This window comes from Neodiprion lecontei, chromosome 5, assembly GCF_021901455.1.
Source record: "Neodiprion lecontei isolate iyNeoLeco1 chromosome 5, iyNeoLeco1.1, whole genome shotgun sequence".
In the NCBI taxonomy this organism is placed as follows: domain Eukaryota; kingdom Metazoa; phylum Arthropoda; class Insecta; order Hymenoptera; family Diprionidae; genus Neodiprion; species Neodiprion lecontei.
The window spans coordinates 21,950,086-21,965,650 of NC_060264.1; the positions used below are offsets into that span (position 1 = coordinate 21,950,086).

Genomic DNA, 15,565 nt, shown 5'->3' on the forward strand with positions numbered 1-15,565 from the left:
ATATTTATACATATACATGTGTATACATATATATATATTTATATATAATATATATATATATATTATATATAAAATATATATAACACGATGACGGTCCGCGCGGCTCGCGAGTTCGCGCGGGAGGCAGATCAATACAGCATCGCAACTGACGGTAGGAGAGTGGAGCTCCCGGACCAAACACAGCCTCCCACCCTACCGTCGCCCCCAACCCCTCGTGACTTCTTTTATCCACCCCCGAACACCAACGAACGTTCGAACGTACGCCTGGGCATCAGGGGGCACGATTCGGTACAGTCGAAAACAAAAATATTTTACTATGAGCTCCCCTGCTTCCCAAACCCCGCGTTTTCATCCCCGCCCCCTACGTCGACCTTCAATCTTAGATCTTCTATGCCGAAAGACACAACAGAGACGCGTCAACTCATACGCGAACCATAATATAGGTGTATAAACTTTACGGATCATTATTAGTGTAGCAATATACCTGTACAATGATTGGTGATGTTTTATATTATAGAAATACGTAATATCTGATATTGTTGTTGTTGTTGTTATTATTACTAATATTGTTATTAATATTAATACAATTATCATTACGGTTATTATTATGATTATCATATAAATTGTCTGATTTTTTCCCGCAGTATAGAATTTTTTTTATTTTCCCTACTGCCAGCTCGTTGTTGCCGTTGTTACAGTTTGCTAATTAGAACAAAAAAAAAAAACATTTCTAACAGTACCTATTGAAATTCTCTAAAGTTTTCAAGGTTTTTCTCAAAATTCTTAGAGATTTCATAACATCTGACCTGCTTGAATAACGAATGCGAACTAAGTGAATTTTAATATCATAATTTCCCTCACGTTGTTTTTTATCTCGCTTTTCGACTGCAGCACACGATAATTTATATCAATTTCAATGATCGTTGAAATTTGCGTTATGTGTACATACGTTTATCATATGTACCTACTACACACAACTTTGTGTATGCGTATACACGTTCTTCGCATACGTATGGGAAGCCTAAAGATACCCGGTGGGGGGAAGTGACAGGCTGATTTTGACTGGATTACGGAGGCTGCCGGGAGGGGGGGGGGGGGGGGGGGGGATGACCGACTGCAAGCCGTTTTTCGTGATGGGGAAGATGAAATTGATGATCCCAGTGATGCACGGATGCAGGGTGAAAGTAGGAGCTAGTTGATGACCAGTTTCGTTCAGACCCCCCCCCCCTTCCTGCCCCAAAATGCTCCCCCTTCCGTCGCACGTAAGAGTGGAAAAGAAAAAAGACGACGAAAGGTCCTTTTCCTTACTTAAACCGTGTCGCTGGTTCTCTTTCTTTCACGCACCCTTGTTATACTCGTTCCCTGCAACCCTCCAGTTATATATCTCTGTGCCTAGGTTACCGCAGAAAAGCAGTTTCTCCAGAATCGCCCGTAGTAAAACAGCGGACAAGCTTATCCCCCTCCCCCCGCCTCCCCCGACGATATTGAGATTTGACGATTCATCATTGCGAACGGTTTCATCACGCGTGTCTAAATATATCTTATATGTGAATTTATATGCGGATATATATCGTCACGAGATAACTTCGGAAAATTTTCAGTTCCGTTTCCAGTGAATAATTTTTTCTTTCTTTCAAGCAGTTATAATAAACGTTAATTTTTTCCTACGTGTAATCGTTACTTTAACTATTTATCGGGTCTAAAATTACTCGGATGCATGACGCGGTGGTGTTATTCCTTTTTCTGAAGAATTTTGAATGATGCAATATTGGTATTGTTATCTTATGACACCCGATTGGTACAAAAGAAACAAGCGTTATACGAGTATACAAATGAGAACATAGCGGGTCATTGATCTATGCGATTATACAATCGAAGTATTATTGTTACGTTGTAGATTGTTGATTACAAGTGTATAATACAGCATAATGTGTCACACGATATTGATAAAAATCGAATGTCTATGGCCTCATGGAAGAAAAAAGTTGAGGATGCCAATTTACACCCAAGTTGAGAAAAAATCATGAAATCAATATAAAATGGAAAAAAAAAGAAGTTGGTGCAAAGATTTTTTTTTTTCGTTCACATGATATCAAAGATTGCGAGAAAATGAATAGGAAAATCAATGGCTAAGGTTTTCGTTTTTTCGAAGATAATGCAGACAGATTGCTGAAAATCGGAAAATTAAACCGTATAAGAGTCTTTTAATACATGTTGCATTTCCTTTTTTCCCTTTTTTCTTTTGTTTTCACAATTTTAGGATTTTTTCTCTCTTGCGCTCCCTTATCGAATAAATCAAGGTGTGACTATTAGTCAGGTAAATGGACAACGTCTCCTCACACGTATCACGCACATATGTATACATATTTTATGTAAATAAATGTGTCAGATAGATTATACCGCATTTAGTTATGCAATGTATCAGACACGTGCTTGTGTATAATTACGTCTACATACAAGTGTGCCAGAATGAAATTACGTACGAAACTATCGACAGTATATACATAATATAACGTATAAACACCTCTACCCGCGTACGTGTGCACATACAGTTTTACACACATGCATACATGGCACAATATACCTACAGGTTTCGGAATTATAGTAAGGTTAGCGGATCGATGGAGCAGTGACGTCACGGGGTGCGGAGGCTGCGTTACCATGGTGACCGCCAACGACCCGGACACATTGTGCACCTCCATCCCCCACCCCTACCCCCACCCCCGGCCGCCACACTCGCCCACGCACAACCACCGTAAGCTTTATTCAATTTTATATCTACCGTTTCACACTTTACACCCGCGGACTTTCCGCCTTCTTCGTTAACCACGAGGCGAAGTTACACACACGTACGGGATTGCATACATGCATCGATATACCTGTGCAATATATTAGCTTGTAGCGCGGCAAATCCAAAGTTAATTAAACATCGGGTAACTTTGACACAATGGCGTTGATTGAGTAGAATATTCAAGAAAGAAAAATAATGTCAACGCAATTACATGCATGTAACGGTGTATATTTGAAATCTCGACCTGTGAATTGAAAATTTCATGTTTATCGGGTGTGCGATTCTCTAGCAGAAAATACATGCGAACACGCACGAATATGTTAACAAAGTGATTTTCGAACTGTACGTATGATAAATAGGTAGGAAGTCAGTCTCTCTTTGTGATCATGTGCCGATACTTTTTTCCCCTCTTACTTCTACCTCTCCGTAAAATAATCTTGTATATTTGTTGATATATATATGTAATACCGCTAACGCAGTGTTATTTCATTCTTGCAGTATGCAGATATGTATACAGGGGGTCTCTGGTGAAAATGCCGACTCCGAGCCACGCTCACTGCGATACAATACATATATAATAAAACACGGTCACGCAAGCTGAGCTTATGTGATTGATCGTGATCACTCGTTTCCCCGTTTCGCTTCTCTCTACGCACGCATTTGCTACGTTTTTCCCGTTATTTCTTTTCGTCCGTTGGTTCCGCCATTCATTTCTTTTCTTGTGCCATTTTCCCCCCCTCCTTTTTTCCTTTCGGGACAGGAGAAGAAACTCTTCAGCGTCAGGTTCATCTATATCATTTTCTTTTCCATATATATATATATATATATATATGTATATATATATCTTTCTTCTCACCAACAATATTTTTGCCAATATCGACCTCTTGCGTATAATATCTCACCGCGCCCCGCGTTATATACTCAAAACGCAGACGTACCTATAGAATATAGTATATCGTATATGTCCACCGTACAGGCATGTATGTATGTACACGTTTATTGAGACAGATAACCGCGCACTGTTATTTCATCCTTGCAGTGTGCACATGTGTATACCGGGAGTCTCCGGTGAAAGTGTCGACTCCGAGCCACGCGCACACCGCCAGCGTCACATGTGTATAAGTTTGCGTCGCAGCGTTGTCCGTTACGTTCGGCTGACGTAAAAATTGTGCGTGTGTCGACGCTGGCGGTGTGCGCGTGGCTCGGAGTCGACACTTTCACCGGAGACTCCCGGTATACACATCCAATACATATACACGGATGCATATCATGGTTGTACAAAATCAGTGCTGCCTCTGTCAATATTGCCGATATCTTGACGCATAAATTTTTATACGCGTTACAATAATTTTTGGCTTCGTTTTCTTTTGTCGCGTTCTCGCATTCGTCCCATTGCAGATCGACGCAAAATAAGTAATAATATAGATATTAATAATTGTTTCAGTACAATGATCGTATTAACAATGGAATAATTTATACACGTATGTATTTAAAGTGCATTGTAAATAAAGTATATCGATAATCTCTACAAATATTTGTCTACTACTGTTTTTCATCGCTTTCTTCGTCATAATCCTTTTACACTAATCCAATTTCTTCAATTTCAATTAACGTCTTTTTTTTGTTTTGTTTTTTTGTTTATTCGTTCTTTTTTTTCTTTCGTTTCTTCATTTTTAACGTGTGCGGGTACTTTTTGCGTTCCTCCGAAATTTGATTACAATTTAAAATTCTACTTCATCTCACAGCGACGTGGGTATCGTTCTTGTCGGTCATCACTATTGTTCTGATTATTGTTATTATTATCCGTATTTTACCGTGAATAAAATTGCGTACCCGATGGCCGACGGGACAAGCCGTGGCGACGGGGGAGGTTGAAGAGACAGAGGGTGGGGAAACGGGGTGGCGACGAGGTAGAGAGCGGGGGGATTCAGGGTTTAATATAACGTTACGGCGTCGCCCTGTCTACCGCATCGCGTCCCGTTTGTGTTGCTCTCGCGTTGCGTTGCGTTGGGTTGGGTTGGGTTGCGTTGCGTTTCGTTACGTTACGCCGCGCTACGACGCGTTGCGTTGTGTCGAGGCGTTGCTCGCTGGGTATCGCGTAGCGCTGGTCGAGGGCCACCGACCCGGGTGATTACCCTGGCCTGGGCCGTCGACGAACCGTGGGAAGGGGTGCCAAGGCAAGGGAGGAGAAGGGGGTGACAAAATTTTGGATCAGCTGTGCACGCCTCGCCTCTTCTCTCTTCCTCTGAGTCCCCGCCGCACGATTTTCATCTCCCCTTTCCCACTTTTCTCGACGATGAATTGGCCAGTACGTATATTGTCTGTGTGTGTGTGTGTGTAAATAATTATACATGTATGTGCATAGGCAGCGGAGCAATATATCCACCCTCCAGGATCGAGCAGAAAAACTTTCCTCCCTTGGAGTATACAACCGGTTAAAAAAATGAAAAATAAATATCTCTAATTTTTGATTAGATAACAAAGTGGAGAATCAAAGTTGGTTTCAATATTCAATTTTGTTCAGTTTTAAACTGCGGTTACTTGTATTATGTTGTTGTTATCTTCTCCTTTCACCGAAAATACTAATTCTGCAAATCATGTGCCTCGGGAGCAAACAAATTTTTTTTTGCATTATTTTCGCATGGAAATTATACCACAATTGTGTTTTTCGCTCTTGACGTTACGTTATTTTATTTCCAAGAACGAAGAGCGTAAAAAGAAAGAGAGATTCTCTTTGTTGTTTGTATTTTTATATGACTCGAAATAAAAGACAGCCAAAACGATTCTTTTTTTTTTAATTGTTTGCCGAGAGATCGTGTGAGGATAGTGTTAACGTTTTTTGAGTTTATGTTAATTTACTCCAATGGACGAAGGGCGCAGAGAGAGTGCAAAAATGAATTTTTTGTATTGCTTAAGGATATACTCTATTGTGCTTCTTAGGTTATACTGTTTTACTCAAACGAGCGAAAAGTGTATAGTGAAAAGGTGAAAGGTGCAAGGCAGGTTCATGGGCTAAACTAAGCCTAAACGAGTTCCGGGCCTCTTGATCTGGGCTTTCCCCGGGTTTCCTGGTTGTCCCGGTGTCGGATGGGTTGCCTAGCGACGAAGAGTCACTCGCGGCCGGGTTTCCGTCTTCCTTTCCGCTCCTCGGTGGCTCCGCGCCGCCGTCCCGCATCCTAGTTTCCGAGCTCTCCTCTCTCCTGCATCCGCAAACGAGTGAGGAGATCGAACCTGTGCCCCGAATTCTATCGATCCTCTCTCCTCTCCTCACCTCTCCTTTCCTCTCCTCTCGTTTCTTCTCATCTCCTCTCTTCAGCGTCGCGTGGGTCCTCCGAGTTGAGGGCTGCAGCCAGGAAGAACCTGGGCGTAAAGCGTGACTCGGATATCTCTCGAGGGCTGGGACTCCGCCCCTTGCCAATTGCTTCATTCATTTATAATAGATCCGCGATCTCTTTTAATCGAGCATATTGAAGTAATGAGGAAAATACTTTTTTTTGGTTAGAAAATGAGGAGCCGAGGGCAGCTCAACTGGAGAAAGTGAACCTCGAGCATGCATCCCGCAACTGTGGTTGGATCGAAGCCAGCTAAACGAAAGTCAAACTAGGGTTGAAGCTGTTGAAATGGAAATCTTACTACTCATTGAATTCCGGAAAAGAAAGATTTACGCGAGACAAATGTTTTTTGTCTATGTTCGGTTTTCAGTTTTCACTGTCGCTTTACCTGTGCACCAAACTTTACCGGTATGATTGCAGTGTAATACGCTTTTACTTCATAAAGTCTTGAAGAACAGTGAACCGCAAACACAATCGTCGAAGAAAAAGAAGATCGTGATCATCAAAAAGACGTTGACCGACTATTCCTCAAATCTGGTACGCATTTACAATTAGACCGAAGTATTTTCATTCCGTGTAAAGTGCTTTCGATGTAGTTTCAAAAGTCATGTGAAATGACTTTGAGTTATTCGAGCCCATTCAAAGTAGTTTAGAATCACGTTGTCAGCTTATCACAGATTGTAAAAATTGTGTGACGTGTATTCAAGTTATTTGATATTGATTGATGATGACTTGTTAAAAGGATTGTAAAGCAGGTCGAAGTCACTCTCATTCTCACACTTTAAGATCATTTTAAGTAACTTCAAGTCAAGACAATCATTTGAAATCTAGTAAAATAATTTCTGTTCAAAGAAATAAATTTCCGTTTAAAAGTGACGTGAAGGGATTTTCGAATTGCAGGAAGAAGTCTTTTGACTAAATGGAAAGCTCTGAAGCTTTCGAGTCAGTCGTTGGTCTCATGGTCGAAAATAAATGTGCCGAATGTTCTTCGATGACGAAATATCGGGAAAGAAAATCTGAAACGACGCGAGGCGACGCCCGTAATCGATTGCCAAGCACTTGAGTAGTGGGTATTAGACGATCAACCAATCGTCCGTTGGTGCGGCCGCGGTAGTGTATGTTGTTTGCGGGGGATCTGCAATAAACTTGTTACTTCAGGGCCGAATGAGAAGAAGAATCAGTACCCTCCGGGCGAGGCAGGGGTCGTCCACAGAAGCCGCGGGGATTCTGGTCGTCTAGCAGCAGGTGGCCATTACCCAACCGATCAGAGTCCAACCGACTTCCATGCTTGCTTCCTCGCATCTCCTATAACAGTTTATTTCATCCTTCGCTTAGCCAGTCGACCTTAATGCCACAACTTACGATCCTGGTTTCGCCATACGAGATATCCATTTGTTGTCTGGAGGCCCGTTTTGGCACCACATCCGAAGGACGTGTCCTTTGCCGTGATATTCGAGGCCATTTTGGTCTTTGAATACGACGTGACAGTGAAAAGTCTTCTTCCACGTTGACTTCTTTCCCCTCATAGTCGTCACCCGTAACGTGACTGGGTGATTTTCGTTGTCATTATACATAACAATTCCCTCTAAAATTCTCACGATGCAATCTTTGTTTTGATCACCATATTTTCAATCTCCACGGGCATGTCTTTCTGCTTCGTGATCTCCTTTTTGATCTAAAAGCTGTGAAGAGTTTTTTGGTCGCAATTGAAGATTATAACTTGACCGCGTGTGCGTGTATGTTCATGGGGTGAATATCGTTACATCATGAGTGAGGATAACCGACTTGGCACTTGATACGACAGACGGTGAAGAAGTGCAGTGTCTGCCGACAGAGGGAGTGAACTTATGTACCGTTATACATATCATCGCCAATTTATCCCAACATAAGCAAATTATTTATTACCCACATATGTATCCATTACCAAGTAGGTAGGTGTACATACCTATGCATTCGTATGACTAATGTGCACCATGCTTGGATTATCATCTTTTGCGCTGTTCCAGCCAACTCGACAACCACAAAAAAAATCACATATCTACTAATCCACAAATTTATTCGTTGTGTGATTCAGGCAGAGGGAGGGAGGTGAATCGGCGAAAAATATTTCTGCGATCTAAAATTACGAAGACCTACCATAAATGACATATTTATTGTACACGATAGCTGCGCCAAACTCCCAAAATTATACGACTGTCGACTGTATAGACTGCCTCTCTCTACTGCCTGCAATTTTCCGTCTCCCCTTGCCCGAAATTTCTTCGAGTTCAAAAAGTTTATCCCACAACTTGGCGAAAAAAACTAAGCAAAAAAACACGCAGTCTTTACATTATTTTACCGTACCCTTTTTTCGCTCTTCCTCTACTTCTTCATCTTCTGCTTCTTCTTTTTATCTTTACTCAAGACTGCGAAACATGGCAAAGTGGGAAAGATAGAGTTTAAAAGAAAGATGGAGTTTTAGAGAGAGGGAGTTTTCTTCAGAGAGAGACAAAGATGTTGAGTGGGAGGTGGCATTGCAAACGCAATTTGCGAATTCCTGACTACACACACACACAAACCGAAACGCGTACTTCACAGGATGGTGTACTTTGTGTACAGTCACCCTGCCAGACCAAAGCGTTGAAGCTGGTCACCCAAGGGCTGAGGGGGAAGGGGATCACAGGGGGCTTGACGGATGCCCCCGGGCAAGGCAAGGGTGGCGGCGCGTGCGCCGAGTTTTAAGGTCCAACCCGGGCTCCAGGGGGTGGGAAAGGAGGAGAGGAGGGAGAGGGTAGGGGGGGGGAGAGAACTGGCTGATGGCTTGGTTAGAAATATACGATACCGGCGGCGGATTTGTTCAACCCCCTATGGAATGAAACAGATGAGGGAGGGTGTTGGGGTGAGGGGTGATCGAAAAACGAGTGAGAGAGGATAAAGAATAGGATGGAAGGAAAAATTAAAAAATACCCGAAATGAAGGAAACATCAAGTGAAAGAGAAGAAGAAAACACGAGAAAAAGAGAGAAACACGAAGGGCGAAAACAAGGAGAATGAGAAAGAAAGAGAGAGAGAGCGAGAGATTGCGCCTCACGCGCTGGCGCGTCGTTTCCGACGTCGGAATTACGGGGGGCGGCGGCGCAACCCCTGAGCGGTAGAGCGAGGCGTGCGAGGAGGACAGAGCTATAGATTTTCCAGGTTTACCAGAGGGAGGCAGCGCGGGGTTTTCTGCCGTCGAGGGGCAGGGCCGGGCGGGCGCCGGCGGAGAGGGCGCAGTAGCGACGCGACCATCAAACCAGGAACACGAGCGGCTCGGAGGCCAGCCAGCCACCATCCATCCATCCGTCCATCCGGGGCCTGGGGACCGGGAAATAAACCGACACTCTTTAGTCCTGGCGTTACCGGCGGCGGTGTTGATACGCACCTGGCGCCCCGCATAGCTGGATTGATTGTAAAGTTGAATACGCGCCGTAACCTTGCTTGGGGTGCGACGAGCCCACTACCAGAGGTTCATCGCATGCCTCGCATTCACGCTCCGGCGATTGAATCGACGATTCGCGAGATGGCTTCGAATTTTTCAATTCGCCCCCCTTTTGTGGACCAATCGCCGCTCGGAGGAGAAATTTTCAACGCTGTACAAAAGGTGAAAACACGATGACGGTTGAACTAAACGCGACCAAGATGAATGATACCAAATCCGTGGAAAATCTGACTGGTCATTCTACGATCTGGAGGAAAAGGTAATCATCACTGTAGTAATATTGGTAAATTGTTAAACAAAAAATTCAGTGTACAGAAAAATTCAACACTCGCTTCATCTATTTCTTTTGTTTTTTGCTGTCTGTTTTAAACTGTTCACCGGTCATCTGTGATTATTTTAACCTTGCCGTTAGTTTTCTCGTTTTGCTACGTAGCTTGATGCTGATTTCGTGCGCTTTGAGGTTAATTAAACACCGGGTTATTACTCCCGGTGTCGTATGAAAAAATTCTAATCACATTCAGGTTGGATACTGCTTAAAAACTATGCTGATAGTAGTGAAAATACTGGAAAAAGTTTCGTACGTCTCCTTCTGACCGTTGCCTTGATGCTTCGAGGGTTAATTTTGGCGATTTTAGGCGCCAACTTCAGATGAAAATTAATTTCAACCATTGAAGGTAGAACATATTTTTAGTCTATTCAATTCCTTGATAGTTCATCTATTCAGCGCCTTATTGCGATGTTTCTTGCGGCAATTTAACACTGGTAGCGTTCAATCAGTTCGGTCTATATTACGTAGTGTTAATATTATAGAAATACGGATTCCATACGTACAATTCCCGAATTAATTTCGAAACGCGATACAACTGTTACGATATAAACTTGCCCAGAAGATCCCCCCCCCCCCCCCCCTCCCGGCTATTTAATTGGAAATTCAACGACTTTTGTTATTCGTCTGTTAAACATTTTTTATTATCATGTACTACCATTTCGTATTAATCTGTTGTTATTCACCAGCAACTGAACACCGTGAGTGTTAAGCTGTTCAATCAACGAAAATAATTGGTCTTTTTTCGATGCTGTATTTATAAAGTTGCTTTATCACTGCTCAGCAATAATTCAACATCTTCATCATGTCTAGTCGGTGTTCATGGCCAAATTAACCATTAAATTTGGTCTGAATTCTCCAGATCCTCTTTCTTCAGGGTCTTCCAGTGACCTTTAGTCTTGCAACGACCTGTTATAACTTTGAGCAGGTAGTTTTTGAGATTGTCGCCGACTTCCACGGCGAGCCAGTGGGTCGAGTAAGTCGTCACGCGATCTTGCTCGATATTGCTCATATACTTCGCTTGTTCCCTGGTCCGAATAGTTCACCCCCTCTTGATGTAGCCCGGAACCGCAGGTACGGTGATATTCCTGTCGCAAAACCTTGACCAGCGTCATCGTATTTTCTCTTCGATGGTTTGAGCCTTACCGCCACTTCGACTTGTCGAGTAGAGGGTCAGTTCCAGATTGCATTTTGACTCGAGGATATCAGGAAACACCCGGTATACAACGGTGGTTTCCCTTTCGTGCGAGTACATATTATGTGCGGTGTTGTTTTATCAGTAGTGCATGATCGCCATGGCTACGAAGTAGCATGGCAGCCTGTGCAGGGTATTCGGTAAGCTTCTCGGTGATTACCTCGTGTATCCTTCATTTTTACCTATCTTACAGCCATTTTTCAAGAAGATTTAATGCTGAAAACCATGAAACCGGCCAATGGTCTGCAAAACATTTACGTCTAATCGTCCAACAAGCTTTGTATCGAACTACACTCATATTGTTCGATCCTAAAATTTATTTCAACGCCCCATCAAAGCCTCGATCACACCATGGACAAGTCCCTTATCAGTTTGTCAATATGTAATCAGCTGACGCAATCTGTCTTTTCACAAACGCCACGCTTCACTCTTGCTTCGTTTTCCATCTCTCTCTCTCTCTCTAACTCTCTCTCTCTGTGTGTGTGTGAGCTTGTGCCTTCCGTGTACACAGAAACATAACATTCCTAACCGGTGCCGAACAGAGTTGAGCTAGTTGAGCTTCTCGTAGAACAAAAGAATAGTAATTTAACCCATCATCGAGTTGTTTATGATCGTTTCATTTTTCTTATTTTCAGATTGATGATGATGATGATGATTGGAGTTGAAAACAACCGTGTGGATCAGTATTCGATGGTCACTCGGGGTGACATAAGCAATGTCAGTGAGAATTTCGCATGAATGAAGGGCGCGACGGACGGTTCCCATATACCTACTGAGAGAGAGAGAGAGAGAGGGGGATCGATGCGAGGGTGTGCCCCGTTGTTCTCCATACCGTTTGACAAACACACAACAGTAATGGGAGGGAGTGATAGAGAAAGATAGATAGATAGAGAGAGAGCGAGAGATTTAGGTTTACGTGACGTGGCTCCAACTCCACGTGGTCGCTCGGTGACGTCACAGGGCCACGCAGGGCAAAAACTAGCCCATTCACTTCGCTCAGCACTTATGTGTCGCACCCTTTTCCTCCGTCAGAAGCCTACCATGATCCCTCATCTAGAAATCTCTGCAAGAGGAGGAATTGTGGCACATCGAGATCGAAGGTCTCGTGGTATCAGTGATCTTCCAATGTCACATTCGCCTTATTTTATACTCCTTCGAATTTCCGTTTTCCAGTTTGGCCGTGACTAGGAAGATATGCCTTATGGAGATGAAGACCGATCGTCACCGTAAAACTAGTGCTCTGCAAGCTGAAGGTGACCATTCACCCTGTCCAAAACCTCCCAATATGGAATTCCAAACGTAAAAGACTGACCTGGTTCTGGTCGAAGTCCGTCATTCAAATTTTCCATCTGGCATGTCCAACGGTTGCGGATCAAAAAACCATCAAATTTTTTTTCAAATGCCTTCGGTATCGCCGGCGATAGCATCCTGCAATATATGGCTGTCAACGTTCCCCCCGCTACTCCTCTTTCTCTCTCTCTCTCTCTCTCTTTCTCTCTCTCTCTCTCTTTCTCTTTTTGTGTCCCTCGCCAGGACTCCCGGATCTTGATTATGCGAATAACTGCAGACAATGGAACTAACCGAACCCCAGGGACTCTCCCATCAGCAGCAGCAGCAGTTAGTCAGTCAGCTGCTCCCCTCCAAGCAGTTTTGATACATGCATGGCTCGTAAGCGCATCCCTTAGCCGTCGATATGGTAAACGGAGTCGGGAAAAAGGGGCGATGAAAAGCACGGGGAACCCTCTCCATCCCCTTGGATAGAAGAGGCAGTAGCTCATGGGATCCGGAATGCCCATAGTGCTCCACGTTTTTGGTCTTTTGTTTTCTCTTCAACTCTCTTTCACATTCTCTCTCTCTCTCTCTCTCTCTCTCTCTCTCTCTCTCTCTCTCTCTCTCTCTCCCTCTCTCCCTCTCTCTCTCTCTCTCTCACTTCATGTCTGTATTTGTATCTGAATACGTGAGAAATAGCCTCGATCAGTTCTGCAGTAATTCACATTATTTTAGTTCAAGTATTGCCTGCTTCTGTTCCAGGAATCTGAGAGTCAAAGATGAATAGAATTGTATTGGGAAGGAGAAAATAAGTAAGATAATAGTCTTGAAGTTTTACGAAGAGGAAGAAGACTTCAGAGGAAGAATTGGACGAGTGGGCCACCGAGTGAGTCTGTGCTCCTTGCGTTCACTGCGGGCTTCCATGTGCCAAAATTTCAAAATTCATAAGGCACGCGGTGAATGCCAAGAGCGGACATAATTCAGCACTGCGTCGTTGTGCCGGCAAAACATCGAACGAGCGTTGAACCCCCGTATGTGATATGAAAAAACCTAAAACGATATTATTATCATTACACAATAGCTGAGTTATCACTGTAAAATTAATCATTTTTATTTGATTCTATTTTACGTAGAGATAGTTGAATGGATTATACGCAATAGATTACATAGATCAGTAATTGGCTCCGTTTGATGAAATAGTTGAACCTGAATCCGAACCTTAACCAACTAGCCCGAACGTACTTTGTATATAATAACTCTCTGTAATAAACTATCTTCGGTGAACTATAAATCTGTCTGGTATATTCTGTCCTTTACCTTTTCGTTATCCTCGCTTTAATTCCCGTAGCTAATTGATACGGTCGATTTGACGATGACCTCTTACTCTCAATCTCCCAACGAGATGAAAGCTGACGAAATCTCTATCAGTAGAATATTGCTATGACGCAGTTACAATGAGTGGTAATCGGTTATTGTCCTCTGGAATTGTTGTGTCGTGTTTCGATACTGATCATCTTCTTCGCTGAAAAGGATCTCCTTAATTTTGTATCCACGTTAAAATTGACCTCGAAAACGCAGCAATATTTAGCAGTAATGCGAGCACTGTCAAAAGATAGTTCACGGTCTTAGGTCGGAAAATTTGGTGGTCCGTTTTACCGCTAACCGTATTCAGTAGAGCAAGTATAGATTGGGAAGAGCACGGTTCAAGTATCTCTCGGATAATGAACGGCGTACAGAGATGACCGAGAGGGTTCTAAAGTTGAAAGTCCAACCGACTGGTTTGTGCGGCTGGTTGTCCGGTAAAAGAGCGAAGGTCTTCTTTCCCCGCCCTTCATTCACCCTTGCCTTCTTCTGCGTCGTGACCCGACCTAAACCGGGTTTATCCATCCCGATGAAAATTGAGGGAATTCCCGGGCGTATGCGAAAGAGAATCTTGGTGGTATCGACCGAACTGGAAGTGGCGGCTTCGGGATGATGAAGCTTCAGACGAGGAAGACGTCGGGGGTGTTACCGGTCCGCTCGTTGCGTGGCAACCACCTCCACACCCTTCGGTTGGGAGGACCAGGACCATCCCCTCCACCACGGCGTCTCACCGCGCTTCCCTTCCCATCCTCTTCATCTGAGACCCCTGACGCCATGGCGCTCCATTATTCAACCTTCGATTCGTAGCGATTATTCCAGCTTATTTTTCTTTGATTACGCTATTTTCATTTACTTTTGAAGCAGGTTTTGAACCTAGTGTTAATTGTACTTATACTGCACAGTTCAAATACCATTTTTCCCACCTGATCCAGAATATCAGTTAAACTGGAAGAATGATTTAAACACGATGTTCACAATATGATAGACCCATTTTTGTATCTAGCTGCATAGAGATTTTGGATCGGAGCTCAAGACAAACTTTCTACCGTCTCTGCAGTACGTCCTGTCATTTTCTATATTTTCTGTTATTTATACTTCCCTTAATCATCCCTGGTCCTATTTTCTGTTATGGCTATGCTGCGCGCTTAAAGCTTCTCCATGAGCTGAAAATACGCACTCTTGACCTTCGAGCGAACTTGGAATGCCTGGCAGAGTCTGCATCTATATAGTGACCTGATGTATCAGATATCAAGAACACCTTGGACAGATGTTTTCACGCATAGGATTGAATCGATTTGGCTATCCGCATGAGGAAAACAATTACCGAGACATGGTCCACGCTTCCTAATCTTGTTTGCTCCATCTAATGTCATCGACAGAATTCAACAATGGGTGATTAAAACGGCTACAAAATAAACCAGGCAATGCTCATTTTGGTCCGAGTCTATTTTCCTCTATTCCTCCTTCTCTTCCTGTGCTGTTTTCCACGCGTACAATATTCAATCAATCCGTTATTCAGCAGTAAACCAATTTTCCTTGCAATCTAACGATTAACATATCTTCAAGGAGATTTCACCGTTCAACTGGTAAATGCGATGCCGAAATTTCTAATTCAACTTTCATTCATTAATGTCAATAATAAAACTAGGCTGATGTTAAAATTTCACAAGTCTTATGAATAATTTTGTTTGTGAGTCAGTCGGAAAGGTTTTTTTTAAATTGGGGAAAAAAAAATTACAGAGATTTTGCAAAACTCATCAATAAACTACTTGTGATTATGATTGATAATTTTTATCAACACACCTGAGTATGGTTAATTTGCATTTATTGACCAA

The 15,565-nt window shown here is 43.1% G+C and overlaps 1 long non-coding RNA gene across 3 annotated transcripts; it reads left to right on the plus strand.

Annotated features, from left to right (window-relative positions):
• The first annotated feature begins 9,386 nt into the window (after positions 1–9,386).
• LOC124294592 lies at positions 9,387–13,659 on the plus strand. Of its 3 annotated transcripts, none has more exons than XR_006904497.1 (4): positions 9,387–9,838; positions 11,735–12,352; positions 13,131–13,399; positions 13,502–13,659. It is a non-coding gene; the product is annotated as an uncharacterized LOC124294592 (long non-coding RNA). The 3 variants fall into 3 exon arrangements; XR_006904498.1 differs by having other exon boundaries at positions 11,735–12,199; positions 12,273–12,352; positions 13,131–13,659; XR_006904496.1 differs by having other exon boundaries at positions 13,131–13,659.
• Positions 13,660–15,565: the final 1,906 nt, after the last annotated feature.